Source organism: Schistocerca americana, chromosome X, assembly GCF_021461395.2.
Source record: "Schistocerca americana isolate TAMUIC-IGC-003095 chromosome X, iqSchAmer2.1, whole genome shotgun sequence".
Classification (NCBI taxonomy): domain Eukaryota; kingdom Metazoa; phylum Arthropoda; class Insecta; order Orthoptera; family Acrididae; genus Schistocerca; species Schistocerca americana.
Genome location: NC_060130.1, coordinates 405,107,788 through 405,127,747, shown reverse-complemented (window position 1 = coordinate 405,127,747; position 19,960 = coordinate 405,107,788). Strand labels below are relative to the sequence as shown.

The window sequence follows — 19,960 nt, the reverse complement described above, 5'->3', positions numbered from 1 at the left end:
AACAACAAAAATGTACTTTTCCTAAGTTTCAAAAACTTCTAAACCTATTCCAGTGTTCGAAAAGGGTGCGAAATTTGACATGAATAGCTTTATGCCGATTAGTGTAGAACATTTTAAAATTTCTCACAATTTAACTTGTTTCACAATTTTGATGTTAATCTGCATAAGAACTTCCATAGTCAGCATTTCACTGATTAATTTTTCGTGACCTATTTATGCTTCGGTTTACACAGAGAGAAAATAAAAGCCAAAAGCTCCCTTCTGCAACGTAGTATAGAACAACCTACTTGACACGGTAAGCGGAGGGCTAACAAGGGTGAATGACTGAGTTACAACACAGACCTATCTCCTTACACTGTGTATTTTGAGTCAGAACATACTCGACCCATTATTAACATCACCTGATCTTACCCGTTATGCTCTTGTTCGTACACTGCACTCCAATAGGTGAAAACTGATAACGCTCCGGGAGAGGTTGGTACACCATCAAATAAAGAAAAGACTAGTCTGGTAAAATCGAGATCTGTTGTTGAGGCCCTTTGTCCTCCAATTTAGTTGATGTACAACAATTAACCAAAGCTACAAGAAGCACTCATCAGAATTCGTGGAGCCTACGCGACCGAAACTTGTTCCGATTGAGAAGACCGAAATAGCAACTCGTGTATAAAATTATCATAATACGGCTGCTCTGCCACGTGGTACTTGGTAAAGAGGCACCAGAATAGTTCTTGATCTGCTGACAATAAGTCACCCGTTACTCTCCAAGGCAATATAAGCCAAACCAACTGTCGTGGCCAAGTCATTAACGACGATTTTTTAACAACACAGTGACCGTACTGAGCTGGGTAATCACCATCGCCCAGGTTAACGACAATAGGTTGAGTGATGACGTATGACACTACATAAGCTATGGTCGTCTAGAAATTAAAATATTGTCAGCATTAAAATATACTTTCACAATACCAATTAAAATACTAGACTGTACGTATTCAGACTTGATTTACGTAAAGTGAACAAAAATAAATCTATTATGCAAGTGAGTTTCGACTGCCATTTGACGAAGATCCTGGCTCAGCCAACGTCTGACGTGTTCTCTTTCACACACTGGTCTGTCACCTCCATGTATGACATTTTGGACTGCTGTGATATCAGATAAGCGCTTTGTTAATTTTTCCCTTACTATAATGTAATGTCATACGTCAGTTCCTCCAGTGGAGACTCTTTCCGAACGCTGTTTGCCCGGCCTTCGAGGCCTGTGACATGTCCACCCGCTTATTGCCAAGGGGTATCTGCTAGCGTAAACAGAGTCTAACGTTTAGATCTCCGTATCGTATTTTTGCCCCAGCCCTCCAGAAAACTTTCCGCGGCCGTGCCCTGAACCCCCTCCATGATGACGCCGTTCTCGAGCGCTCAGGCGCCCCGCCGCACGACACTGGACATCCTCCGCCGTTGCTTGATACAGCGAATTCTGATTGCAATGCTAACTCGAAACTGAAATATCTCGTTATCCATAGAGTCACAATAGTCCAAAAAGTCATAAATGAGGGTCACATACCATCGTGTGAAACAGAACAGATCGGGTGTTGGCTGAGGAACAGCTTTTGTCAAATGGTAGTCGAAACTCAGTTGTATAATAAGCTTTATATTTGTTCATTTTATTTAAATCAAGACGGAAAACGTACAGTCGCGTATTTTAATTGGTGTGGTAAAAGTATATTTTAATGCTGACAACATTTGCAGTCTTAGACGAAGATAGTGTAACGAACAAAGCTTATATCATGTCATACGTCATCACTCAACCTATTGTCGGTAAACTGGACTATTTTGATTATCTACTTCTATACTGCCTCAGATCGTGATGCGGATTAGAGCAATCGATTTCAAATAAAAGACCGCAAACACACGTGTTCTGTTCCAACTCTCTTCCTTATCTTAAAAAAATCGTGATTCTTGACTTCATGAAATCGGAAATGAGTGAGGTCAGTGAGATTACATATCAGTGCAATGTCTTAAGTGTTAATTATGTATAAAAATTTTCATGTCATTCTTGGATAAGAATAGTATACCGTCTGGGTCACAGCATGATCTGTCCAACTAGTCGAGCATTTCATTTTTTAGTAATCGAAAACGACCGATATCAGTAAGGTACACTGATCAGAACACCAAACCAGCTGCAAAAATATTATCAGGTGAGATATAATCAAATATTGGGTGTTCTAAAACTCGGTTATGAGACTCCTTCCGTTCCTCCTATATGCTAATGATCTGAGTTTAAATGTGGATGCTCGCAAAACTGTCTTGTTTGGTGATGATACAACAGTTACATTAAACGGCAAGGATAGTGAGGAATTATAACAATTTGTTAACTGCATCACAAAACAAATAAGCATTTGGACACATTATGATCCATTAATCATAAATAACAAGATGATTGTCACAATGAATTGTCATACTCATCAAAATAAGGATGCACATAAATTTGTTGTTTCAGTTAGGAGTGAACCAGTGCTAATTAGCTGAGAAACAGAATCCCTAGGTGCGTGGAGGCAAAATGTCATGTCAGTGGAAAGCTAGGTAGAGACTTTCATGTCTTAAGATCTCTGAAACATTGCAGCAGTATGGAAACAATTACGAGTACCTACTGTGCCTACATTCAGTCCACCTAAATTATGCTGTAATAATCTGCGGATGCTCTCCAGTATCACTCAGCACTTTTAGAACGCGGAAGCGGACAGTTGGAACAATTAATAGAAGTAAAACAAGAGAATCATGGCAACGTGCTTTCACAGCATTTAGCATACTTCATTCACTATGAATTTATATTAGAGAAACTCTCCTTTTCTTTAAAGCAAATTTAACTGAAAAACACTAAAGACTGAAAATAAACTGTGTTGTTCACAAACATAACGCCATATGTTACGAAAATCTTCACATAACTGACACTATTACTGCACAATGCCAAGTGCACATAGCTCACAAGTTTGAAGCTTTTTGACAAACTTCGTGTTAACATAAAAGCTATCAAGTATATAAGGCGCATTAAAAAATTCTTACTGTCATGTTCATAGTGCTACTGGTTCTACTCAGTAAGTGCGTAGTATACGAGGTCTTTTCAGAAAGTTCCGGAACTTTGTCCACAAAATTTTTCCACGCTTAACTTTTACTTATTGAGCATGGCCTCCTTCAAAATACTCTCCTCCACAATTGATACACGGCTCATAACGTCGTTTCCACTTCCGTAAGCAGTCTTGGTAAGTCTCTTGCTGGCTCACTCAAAACGCTGTCTGCGAATTCCCTTTGTCTGGTCTGTCGTTGTGAGTCTTCTCAAACTTTGGAGATAAAAAAAAATATATTTTTGTTTTTCTAATATTTGTTTATTACTAATTAGTTTTCGGGTTATTGGGCTAACCCCTGAAGTTGTCCAATAAGCTGAAAACCCATTTGCAATAAACAAATATTAGTAGAACATAATCGCAGAATGTCTGTTTTCAACCGTCAATAGTATGGGAACACACTTTTTTTAGACTCAAAACAAAAATGGAACAGGAAACACACTATAGCAACGAGCAGTGCAGAGTACATACTGAAAAAAAGTAATGGATTGGTATTCTTACTGAGCATCGTGAATAAACTCAAAGACAAAAAACTCATTTATGCCAGGCATGTAATCGGAATTCCGAAGTTCACTGGGAAAACGGGAAAACGTTTAGCAAATAATCAATAATCAGAGGACTCACATAATTGCATTATAAAAACACCAGTAAAGGAGACACATTACACGTATGGTTCAAGACGGTGCCCGACAAATTATACTTATCCATCCATAAGAAAGGACCGTACAACGTCTTCAGTGAATTGCAGAACCAAATGTCAGCGGGAATATTTTTCCGAAAATACCAGAAAATTCTATTTATTTCAGATGAATAGTCCCCTCAGGGGGGCTCAACACTCGTGGGGGTGGCAAGCCGGGACCCCAAGCTATTGCAGCACCTACTTCCTTTTCCGTGCTGCAATCTCCCATCTCTGATTATTGTTACTTCTTCTGCTCTCTAAATCATGGTGCCAGTCTGTGATGTTGACTTGGTTATTTCTCTAGGTTCTACTTTCTTTCTTTTATATCTTTATCTATTTACTTTACATGAAATTTTTCGGATTAAGTAACTTTTGGCCCCCTTTTAGGTCTCATACATTTTTCCCATTTTTTTCAGTTGTGTGGATTGATCTGGGGAAGGATGCCTTAAATAGAGCCAGTTGCCTACAGCGAAAACGCCTCTTATCTTCGCACAATAACTACATAGATTTAAAGTATATTTAAAAGCAAATGGAGTGAGGTCATTATGTACCACTTGGGTAGAACCCCGTGAAAACACAGGGATCACACTTATCCTGCCTGAGCTACTTGTTCCCCACGCATGCCATGCCCGTCGTCATGGGGCACCAGGACTCCCGACAACGGCCATCGTGCCAGACGACCTTTACTGCGGCTGGGTGTCGACCTACGGTGGAGCCCTTTATGAAATAGGGGCGGACGTTTTGCACATGAAACGCAAGAAACTAAACCAACATAATGGTCGTAATGATCCGGCTATCTCTATAGATAGGTACAGGTATTTCAGTCCAGACTGATTTCCTACTGTGGCTACCCAATGGGAAGAGGGACAAGCCAGAACATTGGGAATGAAACAATTCATTCAATACCTGGTAAGTAGTAGACCAAATGGAGATACTTTTATACGGTGACGAAACCATTACTTTTTTGTTGAATAAATAGAAGATAACTTTGGAGAAGTAGGCGCGCTGGAAATAATGCGAAGTGGGTCACTATTGATTAAAGCCTCCTCTGCTGCACAGTCTCAAGTACTTCAGATACGTAAAAATCTGGGTGACATATCAGTGACTATTACTAGACATACAATTTTGTATGTGGTGCAAGGATTTATCTTTGAAAGAGAACTTCCGCACGAGACAGTCGACGAGCTACGAGTTAATCTACACTGAAGCGCCAAAGAAACTGGTGTAGGCATCCTTATTCAAATACAGAGATATGTAAAAAGGCAGAATACGGCACTGCGGTCGGCAACGTCTATATAAGACAAGTGTCTGGCACAGTTGTTACATCTGTTACAATGCTACAATGCTACAATGGCAGGTTATCAAGATTTAAATGAGCTTGAACGTGGTGTTATAGTCGGTGCACGAGCGATGGGACACAGCATCTCCGAGGTAGCGATGAAGTGGGGATTTTCCCGTACGACCATTTCACGAGTGTACCATGAATATCAAGAATAGGGTAAAAATCAAATCTTCGACATCGCTGAGGTCGGAAAAAGATCCTGCGAGAGCGGAACCAACGACGCCTGAAAATAATCATTCAAAGTGACAGAGGTTCTGCAAATTGCTGCAGATTTCAATGCTGGGTCATCATCAAAAAGTGTCAGCGCGCGAACTATTCAACGAAACATCATCGATATGGGATTTCGGAGCCGAAGGCCCACTCGTGTACCCATGATGACTGCACGACACAAAGCTTTAAGCCTCGCCTGGGCCAGTCAACACCGACATTGGACTGTTGATGACAGGAAACATGCTGTCTGGTCGGACGAGTCTCGTTTCAAATTATATCGGGCGAATGGACGTGTACGCGTACGGAGACAACCTCATGAATCCATGGACCCTGCATGTCAGCAAAGGGACTGTTCAAGCTGGTGGAAGCTCTGTAATGGTGTGGGCGTGTGCAGTTGGAGTGATATGGGACACCTGATACGTCTAGTTACCACTCTGACAGGTGACACATACGTAAGCTTCCTGTCTGGTTACCTGCACGCATTCATGTCCATTTCGCATTCCGACGGACTTCGGCAATTCCAGCAGGACAATGCGACACCCCACACGTCCAGAAATGCTACAAAGTTCTCCAGGAACACTCTTCTGCGTTTAAACACTTTCGCTGGCCACCAAACTCCCCAGACATGAACATTATTGATCACGTCTGAGATGCCTAGCAACGTGCTGTTCAGAAGAGATCTCCACCCCCTCATACTCTTACGGATTTATGGACAGCCCAGCAGGATTCAAGATGTCAATTCCCTCCAGCACTACTTTAGACATTAGTCGAGTCCATGCCACGTCCTGTTGCGGAACTTCTGCGTGTTCGCGGGGCTCCCTACACGATAACGATATTAGGCAGATGTACCAGTTTCTTTGGCTCTTCAGTGTAGAAAGGCGAGGCGTACACTTGGTATGTGTACAAAAAGGTCCAGAAGATAATCGGATGGATACAGGCGCTTTCATCATAGCTTTTGAAGAAAATGTCCTCTGAAAAAGTTACAGCTACGGTGTATAGGTGAGACGTGAAACCTTACTCCTCATCGTCCATAAGGTGTTTTCGATGCTTAAGTTTTGGATACATGTCATACCACTGCACGGTAGCCCCAAAGTGCTGAAATTAGGGAATGTTACTCTACAGAGGTCGTCGTCGTGAACAATCGCCTTTATGTGTCAATTGTATGGAACACCGACCTCCATATTCAACGAATCGCCCAGCATTTAAAAAAAGAAAGGAAAATATAGGAATATAATTGATGGACCGCTTGTCATATACTAAGGCAAGAAAAATTATAAACTTATACATCCAGTAGACACAATGACAAATTATGAAAAAATCACATCTATTACCCCACTTACCTCAACTTTTCCAAAACCAAATCAGACACTTCTCGTAAACCGGGAGCATGCAACCAAAACGAAAAACTATCTGCAAAAGAGGTCTCCAGCCCTCTTGACTCCCAAGCCTACAAAGCCAGCAGGAACTTTCCAGCGTATACAGCAGGAGATACCTTATATCCCTCAGACAGCACAAGAGAGGAAGACCCACTCTACTGCTTCTTCCTCAAAAATATAACAGATGTACGATCAAATAATAATCAGTACTTAAAAGAGACTAAGACGTCGACCCAAAGATATGTCCGATGGTCTCCTTTGCCGGATGTGCAATCTGAAAAATTACACAAAGCAGAACAGTAAAAGGATAAAAAGAAGGAAAAGGCAAGGAAGGTATAAAGCAGAGAACTATTTCATCGGTTCTGACGGAACCGAAGCTCCCCTTGACAGCAGAAGAATCAACTGTCACTACGGCAACCACATTGGAGGCATTGGAAAATTCTGCAAATCAACATAAGCTCACCGGATAAAAAAATTAGTTACCCTTAGAGAAATAATTACAAGCATCATTTAATACCGTGTATTCTGCCCCTGGATTTGATAACCGCCTGTGGTGTTCAGGTCAAGTGATTTTGCAGGCCAGTCGAGATTTAATAGGGTGGGAGAGTATTCAGAAAACCAGTCACATATTCTTCCAGCCTGATGAACTTTGCTGTTGTCGTCTTGAGAAACTGGGGTATTAATATCATAATCATGCTGACTGGAAGGCAACACCTAATCATTCAGAGTGTTTAAATAAACATGCTAGTTCATGTTAGTGATCACCTCGGTGAGGCGGCCCAATTCGTGATAAGAAAAACAACCTTAAAGCATCACAGACGCACCTACGGCATGCCCCTGACCTTGCCACATTCAGGATGAAATGCTTCATTTGGCCTTCGGTGCACTCGACGACGTGCTTCATTTGACTATAAGCAAAAACGTCATTCGTCAGACCACACTACGTTCCTCCAGTCAGTTACTGACCATGTTCAATGATTTTTGGGGGAATTGAAGACACTCGTCTTTACGCTCCTGCGTGAGCAATGGCCTCTTGCAAGGTGGCAGACTTCAAATAATCTCTGCATGCAGTTCCTGTCGCAATGTTCTCTCGCTAACAGATTGGGATGGACCTTCATTCACTACCTGCAGCGATTCCTGTCGGGTTTGGAAGCGATTTTGATTCATAAATCGTGAAACGCGTCTCCAGTCCCTCTCACTCAGAATCTCCTTCTGCCCACAATTCTGACGTGATTTGTGGCCACATGTGTTACACCACCGCTTGTTGACACGTTGAAAAGTCCGCCGCGGCCCATCAACAAACCCAGCAACTTCACACATCTTATAGCCATGGACACCGCCAGACACGATTGCCCCTTCTTGCCACTCTGGCACGTCTTTACATATACCCATGCTTACGTGCATCGTCCGCTTGAAACATAAATATTTGATTGGTCGCCACTTCCTTATGCTCACGTAAATGGCAGTCGCGCACGGCTAAGCACGTGACACGATCGCTCCACCATCTGTAAAGGCTTAACGATTCACCTTTGCGTGCCCACTCGTGTGATTAATTTTTTATCTGATGAGCTTATGTCAGCTTCATCTCCACTGATAACATCGACAACTTTTCAATGATTTTGCAATTGAACTGCAATGGCTGCTATCGTCATCTGCAAGAAATTCAACAATTACTCATTAACTACTCCACAATATGCATAGCAGTACAAGAATCACGATTTCTTGAACCCCGTCTTTCTACTCCTGGAATATACAAAGTATATGGCAAAAATGGAACAAACGCGAAATTAACATGCCTAAGTGCTTGCAGACTAGTGAAAGCAAACACCCTCAGTGACCAAATACCTATAAACTACACTCGAAGCAATAGCCATCAGCACGCAATTGGTTCAAATGGCTCTGAGCACTATGGGACTTAACATCTGAGGTCATCAGTCTCCTAGAACTTAGAACTACTTAAACCTAACTAGCCTAAGGACATCAGACTCATCCATGCCCGAGGCAGGATTCGAACCTGCGACAGTAGCGGTCGTGCGGTTCCAGACTGAAGCGCCTAGAACCGCTCGGCCACACCGGCCAGCAGCAGCACGCAATTGACCATAATTATGACAATCTGTGCCGGCCGGAGTGGCCCTGCGGTTCTAGGCGCGTCAGTCTGGAACCGCGCGACCGCTACGGTAGCAGGTTCGAATCCTGCCTCGGGCATGGATGTGTGTGGTGTCCTTAGGTTAGTTAGGTTTAAGTAGTTCTAAGTTCTAGGGGACTGATGACCTCAAATGTTAAGTCCCATAGTGCTCAGAGCCATTCTTATGACAATCTGTAATAATTACATTCCCTCCGTCCGATAAATTACCTGCAGAATGCGGAATTTGGTGTGGGACATCGTGGGTGGTGGCGCTATACGTGGCCTTCAAAATGGTGTCTATAACTGAGGTGCGTTCCAAGCACAGAGAATCGCAAATATTCATAGGCGCTCGCGGAATGTCTACAAAGACGTGGCAGTGAACAAAAGCACGGCGAGTCGTTGGGGGAGGCGTCTGCCATCATCGCAACAAGGTCGTGCAGACTTGTGCGTTCTCCCCACCTGCCTGCCTGCCACACACGACTATGACTCCTCTGAAGTTTATTGTGCTATCTTCAGGAAATTGAAGAAACAACTTCAGCGTGTTCGTCGCCAGAAAAATGCAAACGAACTTATCCTTCTACATGACAACACAAGGCCTCACACAACTCTGTGCGACCGAGAGGAGCTCACAAAATTTCATTGGACTGTTCTTCCTCATCCGCTCTAGAGCCCAGAACTCGCACCTTTCGATTTCCGTTTGTTTGGCCCTATGAAGGATACACTCCGCGGGAAGCGGAGACGTTGGCTCCGATGTAAAGAATAGGGTTTTGTGTCCAGAAGAGTTGGGAATAATATGGTGTAGTGAAATCCTGAATAAAACCAACCTGCTCTCAGAAGGATCGTGTTGCATTACTTATTGAGTGTCCCTCCTACATCACAACGATTGTTTTCCGCGTTGGTCACTGCGAATTGTTTTCCACGTTGGTCACAGCTGGAATACTTGCTGCACTAAGGCGCAGATCACAATAAATACAGAGAAGGGAATTGACGAAGTAGTGCAAGACGCAACAGAAACGATCATGCAAGCTGCAAAATCTACAGTACCATTAACTTCAGGTTCTTTGGCACGGAAACCTGTTCCATGGTGGTGCAACGAGATTACAGATGCCATGAGAGAATACTGAAGGGCTGTACATGAGACACAGACAACACCCCTATATAAAAATAAAATTAATTTTATGCAAAATATCTAGGACGAAAGTCCTAGTCACTTAGCTAAAGAAAAGAAGAAAGAGTATTCGGAGCGATACGTTTCTTTTATGACGTCACTTTACAAGCATGGACCAGATTACTGCGGATTTGTGAACTTCAGTATACTAATAAAATCCAGGGGATCATCGGCGAAGGGGAATTAACATCAGTTCCTCTGACATTGTTGAACTTTTAGCAATATATTATGGAGAAACGTCGGCATCTACATCTACATCTATACCCTGCAAACCACTGTGAAGCGTATAGCAGAGGGTACATCTGATTGTACCAGTTATTAAGGGTTTCTTCCCGTTCCATTCCTATATGGAGTGCGGAAACAATGATTGTTTAAATGCCTCCGTTGCAGTAATTAATCTAATCTTGTCCCCATGATCCCTAAGAAAGCCATAGGTAAGGGGTTGTAGTGTATTCCTGGAGTCATAATTTAAAAATGACTCTTGAAAAATTGTAAGTAAGCTTTCTCGAGGTAGTTTACGTCTATCTTCAAGGGCCTGCCAGTTCAGTTTCTTCATCATCTCCGTGACACTCTGCCACTAGGCAAACAAACATATGACCATATGTGCTGCTCTTCTCTGTATACGTCCAATATCCTCTGTTTTTCCTACTTGGTACAGGTCCCACACACTTGAGAAATATTCTATGATGTGTCGCACGAGTCATTTGTAAGCAACCTCCTTTGTAGATTGATCGCATTTCCCTAGTATTCTACCAATAAATCGAAGCCTGCCACCTGTTTTACCCACATCTTATCCTGTGTGATCATTCCATTTCATATCCCTACAAATTGTTACACTCAGGTCTCTGTATGAGTTGGGCAATTCTAACTGCGACTGCCGAGGTGGCGGTGCGGTTAAAGGCGCTGCAGTCTGGAACCGCAAGACCGCTACGCTCGCAGGTTCGAATCCTGCCTCGGGCATGGATGTTTGTGATGTCCTTAGGTTAGTTAGGTTTAACTAGTTCTAAGTTCTAGGGGACTAATGACCTCAGCAGTTGAGTCCCATAGTGCTCAGAGCCATTTGAACCATTTTTAACTGCGACTCACTGACGTTTCAGTCATAGAGTACGACGTTTTTTGTTCAGTAAAGTTCACAGTTCTACATTCCTGAACATTTAAAGCAAGCTGCCAATCATTCCACCACTTTTAAATCTTATCGAGATCTGACCGAATATTTCTGCAGCTTCTTTCAGACAGTGCGACATTATAGATAGCTGATTCATGAGCGGCGAGGGTCTCAACACACTTCCCTGGGGCTCATCCGAAGTTATTTCTACGTCTTTCTATGACTCTCCATCCAATATAACTTGTTGCGTCCTCCCTATAAAAAAAACTCAATCCAGTCACAAACATCGCTATATACTTCATACGAGCGTACTTTTGATAATAAGCGTAGATGTGGTATTGAGTTTAACGCTTTTCGGAAATAGAGAAATACTGCAGTTACCTGGCGGGGTCAGGGATTTTCACCTGCCTCGAGATGACTGGGTGTTTGTGTTGTCCTCATCATTTCATCATCATCCCGGAAAGTGGCGAAATTGGACTGAGCAAAGATTGGATAATTGTACGGGCGCTGCTAACCACGCAGTTGAGCGCCCCACAAACCAAACATCATCATCATCATCACTGCAGTTACCTGTTTGCCTGGATCCAAGACTTTCAGTATGTCATGTGAAAAAACTGTGAGTTATGTTTCACATGATCGATGTTTTCTGAAGCCATGTTAGTTGGCATAGAGGAGGTCATTCTGTTAGAGATAATTCATTATGTTTGAGCTCAGAATATATTCTGAGATTCTGTAACAAATCGATTTCAAGGATATTGGAAGGTAGTTTTGTGAATCACATCTGCTACCGTTCTTGTAGATGGGTATTACCAGTGGTTCCTTCCAATTACTGGGCCCAGTTTTTTATTCGAGGAAGCTACTGTACATTATAGTTAACTCAGCCGTAAATTCAGTATAAAAACTGGTAAGGATTCCATTGGGCCCTGGATCTTAGTTCAGTTTTAACGATTTCAGCTGTTTCTGAATACCACTGATACTAATATCTATTTCACTCACCTTTTCAGTGATACGAGAATTACTTTGGGGCAATATTCTTGAGTTTTCCTTTGTAACAGATCATTTTAAAACCGAATTTAAAGTTTCTGCTTTTGCTTTGCTACTCTTAATTTATGTTCCTATCTCATCCACAAATGACTGGATGCTAACTTTGGTGCCACTAACAGCCTTTACGTAGGAGCATAATTTCTTTGGGTTTTGCGAAAGATTATTTGACAATATTCTGCTATGGTAGTCACTGAAGGCTGCATGTATTGCTCTCTTGACAGTCAAACGCGTTTCATTCAGCACTTCTCTGTCTATAGTCCTATGCCTTGTTTCACGCATATTATGCAGTAGTCTCTGTTTCTTTGGAAGTTTCTTTACAGTTAATGTATGCCTTGGTAGATCCCTTCCATCATGAACTGTTCTACTGAGTACATATCTATCCAGAGCACCGTGGACTATTGTTTTGAACTTGAGGCATAGTTCCCCTACATGCTCCTGTCCAGTGCTAGAAGTTTCTATTTCCTCACTGAGATATAACACTACTGCTTTTTTTATCTAGTTTACTCTACATACAAAACTTTCTACTTGTTTTAGTTGCCCTTTGTACTTTGACAATCATTGTTGCCGCAACCACTCATAGTCATTTATACCAGTTTTGATGTGGTCATCCCCAAAGCTGTCAGGCCCATTTGTTGCCATTACGTCTAATATACTTCCATGATGAGTGGGTCTTGTCCTAGTTTGGGTATACATATTGCGATACTATTTCTCCATTGGGAGGAAACTCGCCATCTTGATATATCTTGTTGAAAAGTTTTAGAATAGAATTTTTACTTTTTCTACAAGATTTTGAAGCATTTGATTATGTATGTTGTTGGTCGAGAGGACGTATCTAATACTGCGATGAAATGTCGGTGGAGCACAAAGGGCTCTCTAAACGCAAACTCCAATCATATGAGACGACAGGTGGTTGTACGAGATCTTCGGAATCCACGCTGGTATCGGGAAAGGGGATTCCAAACACCAACAAAAAGGTGCATTGACCATCCTTTCTGGTAGTTTACCCAAGTTACTGGTTAGGTTGATCAGTCTCCTTTTCCAATTGCCATATATGGCATAGCAGACATATTGGAACTTACAGACAGACCATCATTATATGTCAATGATCTATGTTTATATTATAGTTCCGTATCGTCGTGTATAGCAGAACGACACCCACAGATAACTATATACCGTAAAACGGGGTAAATGGCAACCAATTTGAACTTTGGTTGAAAAGTTTACTTGTTGTTTGTCAAGATTAAACAAAAAAAATACTGCGCAAAACTCAGATCTGTATTGCTCTTATCAGCTTATGCTATTATTATCAAATTATTTTCTTTCAATAAATTAAAAAAAATTAAACATGGTGTTTCTAATCACCCCACAGATAGGGGTGAATAGAAACAGTGTTATAAAACTATCATTGTTTCTTTTAAAAGCAAAGAGAGGTCGATAGAAGCTATGAAATATATTTTTCTATTATAAAATAAACAAATAAACATTTATTTCCAAAGATAATGGTTTATTAATTTTAAAAGTAAATAAAATATACAAAAATATGTGTCACGTGGCTAATCTATTCAGACTTTAGGTGAAGAAACAGAACACAGCTGTTTACCATGAGCCTGGTACTGTATTGTTAATAAATTGTTAAATCAGATAGATCATCCTCAAAACATAGCATGTCTTTGAAACGAGCACTTGAACTGAGAACCGGCGACGACAATTTTAGGACGACATTGTTTCTTGATACAAAAGATTCTTCTTCAGTAATTGTGAACTTTTTGGTTTGAGGAACTGATTTTAAAAATGTCCCAACAAAACCATTGACAATGAGGTACTTAACTTTGCAAACATAACATCGAAAAGATGATGTTTTATCATATACTTTGACCAGCATATAGTCACCTTGGCTTATGGAGATACCAGTATTTTCATCCTATCTGAAGAGTCTGAAGAGGACAAAATCAAGTCTTCATCACTGTCCCGCACTGAGTATGCATCTTCATCCTCTGATGATGAATCGAGACGTTTTCTGTTTTTCTTAGTATTTGTTTTTCGTTGTCTTGGTTTGCTTAAATGTGCAAGGGCTTGGATTACCGAGCGAGGTGGCGTAGTGGTTAGACACTGGACTCGCATTCGGGAGGACGACGGTTCAATCCCGCGTCCGGCCATCCTGATTTAGGTTTTCCGTGATTTCCCTAATTCACTCCAGGCAAATGCCGGGATGGTTCCTCTGAAAGGGCACGGCCGACTTCCTTCCACATCCTTCCCTAAACCGATGAGACCGATGACCACGCTGTCTGGTCTCCTTCCCCAAACAACCAACCAACCAACCTTGGATTACTGTAACGTGAAGAAGTGAAGGTTCATCCTCCCCATCCATGTCCTCAAAGTCATCAACAATAACACTTCTGCCAGGTTGGACATTAACTTTTGTCCTTTTTCTCCTTTGTTTAGGAGTCTGGTCTTGTCTATGACTCTGGAAGAGTTTTTTAAAACTGTTGTCAACAGCATTAGTGGATTCTTCAATATTGTTGGTATCCTGGTTTTCATTTACTGGTATACCGGTACCATTACCTGGGAGCATTAACAACACTTTATTGCGGTCTAGATGCACAATCCCACATTCCTAAAACCTGCAATAACATTTTTTTCCCTTCAAGGAGTCACAAAACTTTCTCAAAAGCAGAGGCAATTTATCCTTAGGAACTGTTGACTCATTTCTTCCTGGGCCTTTCTTCCATTCTTCTAATATATGGCGCCAAGTAGTTTTAAGAGGTCGAAAAAATGCCACATCCAGTGGTTGTGTCAGATGTGTTGAATTTGCTACTACGAATATAAATCTTATGTCATTGTCCTGACACAGCTTAACTGATTCTATGGACAAATCCGAAGATAAATTGTCTCCACTGATAAATTTCTTACCTTCCAGCTTATTTAGGTATGGGGCAGCAACTGTAAGGACCCAGTCGTCGAAGTGGAACGAATCGAACCAGCCATATTTTGTTTGATTGTATCTTGCATATTTTGGCCCACCTTCGGCACAGCTTCGATATAAATGCAAAGCCCTATACACGACATAAGTGGGTAGTATAGTGCCATCTGCAGCAGCTGCAAACATTGAGATTGATGCCTTTGAGGAGTTCATGACTCTTTCGGGATATTTAGTTCCCCTCCGTGTGACTACCTTTCGTTTCCTTGGATCATCTGTAAGGCTTGTCTCATCATAATTTATTATATTAGATGGCGGCACGTTCTCCAATTCCTTTGACAGTTAGTCGAAGTAACTGTTGATAGTTTCTAGTGTAACACCAGCTTTGGAGCATTTTATGTTTTGGCACATTCACACTGCTGATTGACCTTCGTGTCGCCTCATAAATGATTCCACAAAATCACGACCACGGAGATTATTCATAAACCTTTTCACTTCCTTCCTCCTTCTGTCAAGCGACTCCTTTACTAGAAGGCTTCAGGTTGTAAAGTCAATAGGATAGCTCCATTCGCTGCATATTTTCAATCTGTCTACAAACAGCTTCTCTTCTTCAAAAGACAAGGCAGTTTGTCCACCCTGAGGTTTAATGTTGGCCCCTCTTTTTGGATGTCTGTATAGTACGCTACAATGAATCCCATGTTTTCCAGCTGCTTTCCGCAAGCTAACCCCCGGTTTGATGTCAGAGAGGGCATTGTTTATATGATTAGGTCTGTGTTTTTTGTAACCACCTCCTATGATGGATTTGTATTTCTGTGGCATATTTGAACAGCAACTCTGAAAAAGGAAGATATGTTAGTTTTGCATGTAACATAACTAGATAATGATATAGTATTAATATGGGATATTAATAGATTTTTTTAGATTTTGTTATTGTGGGTTGAATAGAAACATGAATTCTGGCGTTTCTATTCACGCCACAATAACAAAATCTATTCAGCCCGCAAAGTTTATAAAGACAACCTAAAAAATTTGAAAATTCACAGACCTGATTTCATTGAAAGTGGAACAAAAACCAGCCCTTACTGTTTTATATAGATGTTATACCTAGTACTTACAATTCCATTAACTGTCATACGTCGAATACATGTTTACTTACGAGAGAAGTTCAAAGTGGGTAGGAAAACAACTTAAAAGCTATCGACACAGACACAAGGATAAACATCAACCTATAATTCTGCCAACCCAACAAAACATAATTTCCTTGTTACTCTGAAGTGCTGCCAAACCAAAAACAATAATAGTTAAAATTAATGTCAAGTACAACCTTATAGTATTCAAAGTAATTGCGTATATGAAGTTTTGTTTCTATTCACCCGGCTGTTTCCATTCATCCCGTTTTAAGGTAGAAAACACAAAAAAAGGATGCAGAACCATGGATATCTAATCATGCCTCACATACTTTTGTGGAATACGGTCTGCCCATCCTAGAAAACCAATTACTGGACGTAGTGGTCCAGCAGACTTTTCTAGGAGTTCTTTTTTATTATAAACTTATATGCAAACCACATATACGAAAACTCAAGACTTTCTGAATGAAGAAACTCAATACTCTCTGTTTCCCGGTGACGGTTCCTGGGATGCGAATCGGACGGTTTTATTAAAATTTTATAAAGCGCTCAGTTTATCCCGTTTGGACTATGGAAGCATTGTTTATGTCTCAGCTGCACCATCTGTCCTAGAAGTATTCCACTCTGTACACCACAATGGAATCCATTCGGCAACTGGAGCTCTCCGAACGAGCCCAGCCAATAGTCTTCTTGTAGAATCAGGAATACCACCATTTAAAATATGATGCCAACAAAAATTGTTTAAGCAAGCAATCACGATTAATAAAATGCGAAACGACCCCGCTCATCCCATTTTATTTCACAATCCCCTGACCCAGTGACTCATGAACCATTTTCAAGCAGGACACCTAGAAGCAGTATGACTGGAAGACCTCCAGCAAGAAAAGTTTCCTCTGATTATATGCATGCAGTACTCCCAATCGCGAACGCCTCAGTGATATATTCCCTGACTGGTAGCAAGGACGGACCAACAGGGCGACGCCAAAGACGAATATAGCGCCCAACGTTTATTGTTCTCCATTTAATTCAGTCATACAGGAGTATCGACATTTTTATCTCCTGTGTTCTGATGGTTCCAGAAATAATGAACAAATCGGATATGCATGCATACATAACTGGTTTCTACAAAAACGTTCTCTACCATTACCAAATGAATACTATGTCTATATTGTAGAGTGAATAACCGTTCACAGAACACTGCAATACACAATAACTTTCCCCTGACAGAATTACATCATATTCAGTGATTCCTTGAGTGCATTCCAAACAATAAATAAGTGTTATCCAAAACATTCAGCCTTTCTGTCGATGCCAAGTCATGTTGGCATTCCAGGTAATGAGCTAGCTAACAAATTAATCAAAAAGACAACAGAGATGGAAACACTCTAACCAGATACTCCAAGTGTTAAATCAAGTACACGCACTAGACGCCACATCCCGAAGAAATGGGAAGACAAATGGAGAAACAGTACACAGGACAATAAACTAAGAATCATTAAAAACATCACCAAGGTCTGGCAGACTTCACAATGAAACTCAAGGAAGGAAGGTATTGTCTTATGCCATTTGAAAATTGGACATACTAAAATAATTCATGAATTTCTACTATGATGAGAAGAGCCCTCGTAGTATGTCTGCGGAGAAACATTGATGGTTAGCCACATCCTAGAAGATTATACAGCTAGCCGAGACTGGCGATGTCCAATGGATCTAGGACACCACTTATCATAGATTCTAGTGGATGATGAAATAGCTATAAGCCAGTTCTTCCAAAGGAGTAGATATTACAACAAGATTTAAAGACGACACCATTATATGTTAGCTTAGGAGGTGGAGGGGGCAAGGCAAGCAGTGGACAACAAGAAATCTCTCACTCCATTGTCGAATACTATATGAGGGAGAGTCAAATGAAAACCTTAAAATTTTTTTTAATATCATTTATTGTGCAGAAGTGGTACAAAGCTGCATCACTTTTCAACATAATCTCCCCCACGCTGAATGCAAGTCCTCCAGCGCTTACAAAGTGCATAAATTCCTTTTAAAAAATCTTTTAGCAGGCCACCCAACCACTCATGCACCGCGTGGCGTACCTCTTCATCAGAACGGAACTTCTTTATTCCCATTGCGTGTTTGAGTGGTCCAAACAAATGGAAATCATTTGGGGCAAGGTCTGGTGAGTATGGTGGATGAGGAAGACACTCAAAATGCAAGTCTGCGTTTGTTGCAACGGTTGTACAGGCAGTGTGGGGCCTTGCATTGTCATATTGCAAAGGAACACCTGCTGACAGTAATCCACGTCACTTTGATTTGATTGCAGGCCGCAGATGATTTTTTAGGATATCTGTGTATGCTGCACTGGTGACAGTGGCCCTCTAGGCATGTAATGCTCCAAAATAACGCCTTTTTTGTCCCAAAAGAGAATCAGCATAACCTTCGCTGCTGATGGTTCTGTTCGAAACTTCTTTGGTTTTGGTGATGAGGAATGGCGCCATTCCTTGCTCGCTCTCTTTGTTTCTGATTGGTGGATGTGAACCCAGGTTTCGTCCCCAGTAATGATTCTTGCGAGGAGGCCATCACCTTCTCGTTCAAAGCGCCATAGAAGTTCTTCACAAGCATCAACACGTCATTCTCTCATTTCAGGAGTCAGCTGCCGTGGCACCCATCTTGCAGGCACTTTGTGAAACTGGAGCAAATCATGTACAATGTGGTGTGCTGACCCATGACTAATATGTAAACATGCTGCAATGTCATTCAGTGTCACTCGGCGGCTTTCCTTTATTATGGCTTCAACTGCTGCAATGTTCTGTGGAGTCACAACTCGTTGTGCCTGACCTGGACGAGGAGCATCTTCCACTGAAGTTACACCATTTGCGAACTTCCTACTCCATTCATAGACTTGCTGCTGTGACAAACATGCATCACCATACTGAACCTACATTCGTCAATGAATTTCTATAGGTTTCGCACCTTCACTACGCAAAAACCGAATAACAGAACGCTGTCCTTCCCCGGTGCTGGTGCAAGTTGCAAGTGGGGCAGACATCTTTATACTGATACTGCGACGGTATGTGTGCATCTGCACTATGCTGCCACCTACAGGCCATTCTGCACGCTGTTTGCAGCACGCTTACCAACTTACAGGATTGACTCACTCTAGTAATATTGACTACATATACTAGGATGCCATTTTAAATTTCAGCAATGATCATAGTTTTATTATTGGCTGTTAAATTGTAGTAAGCTAGTTACCTTTTCATGTACTGAGTACAAAACGTATGACAGTTTCAATACTATTAAATGAAGAGAGAGGAAAATATGTGCATATCTACATCTTTGAACACAATGAGATGATCAATTAACTAATAACCATGTAACTGAGTCCCTTTAAATTAATCATCATCAGATAAATAGACCAGTTACCAATAATATTCATAATATGATATTTGGGGTATTTAATGCAAAACATATTTTGTTGTTTTTACAGGGCATTTGATCCGCCCATATAAAACCAGCAATATTTCTTTTGCTGCCCTTGTATATATAAGTAATTTCAGTGGCTTTATGTGATAATTCAGTACCTCAACACGGCTGCACAAAGTAAAACATTCCAGCACATAGTGGTTCTAAAACATGGTGCATCACATAATTAGCTAAAGTTTTTGAAATGCATTTTTTCTATATTTGATTAGCCAGAGTACATTCAGATTTTTTGCTGGTTACTGTTAACATATGCATTAATATTTTAGTGCAGTAC

The 19,960-nt window shown here is 41.2% G+C and overlaps 1 protein-coding gene across 3 annotated transcripts in view; it reads left to right on the top strand.

Moving 5' to 3' along the window:
• Positions 1 to 19,960, top strand: part of LOC124554788 (phospholipase A2 inhibitor beta) — a 145,557-nt gene that overhangs the window by 112,916 nt on the left and 12,681 nt on the right. The window lies entirely within an intron of this gene.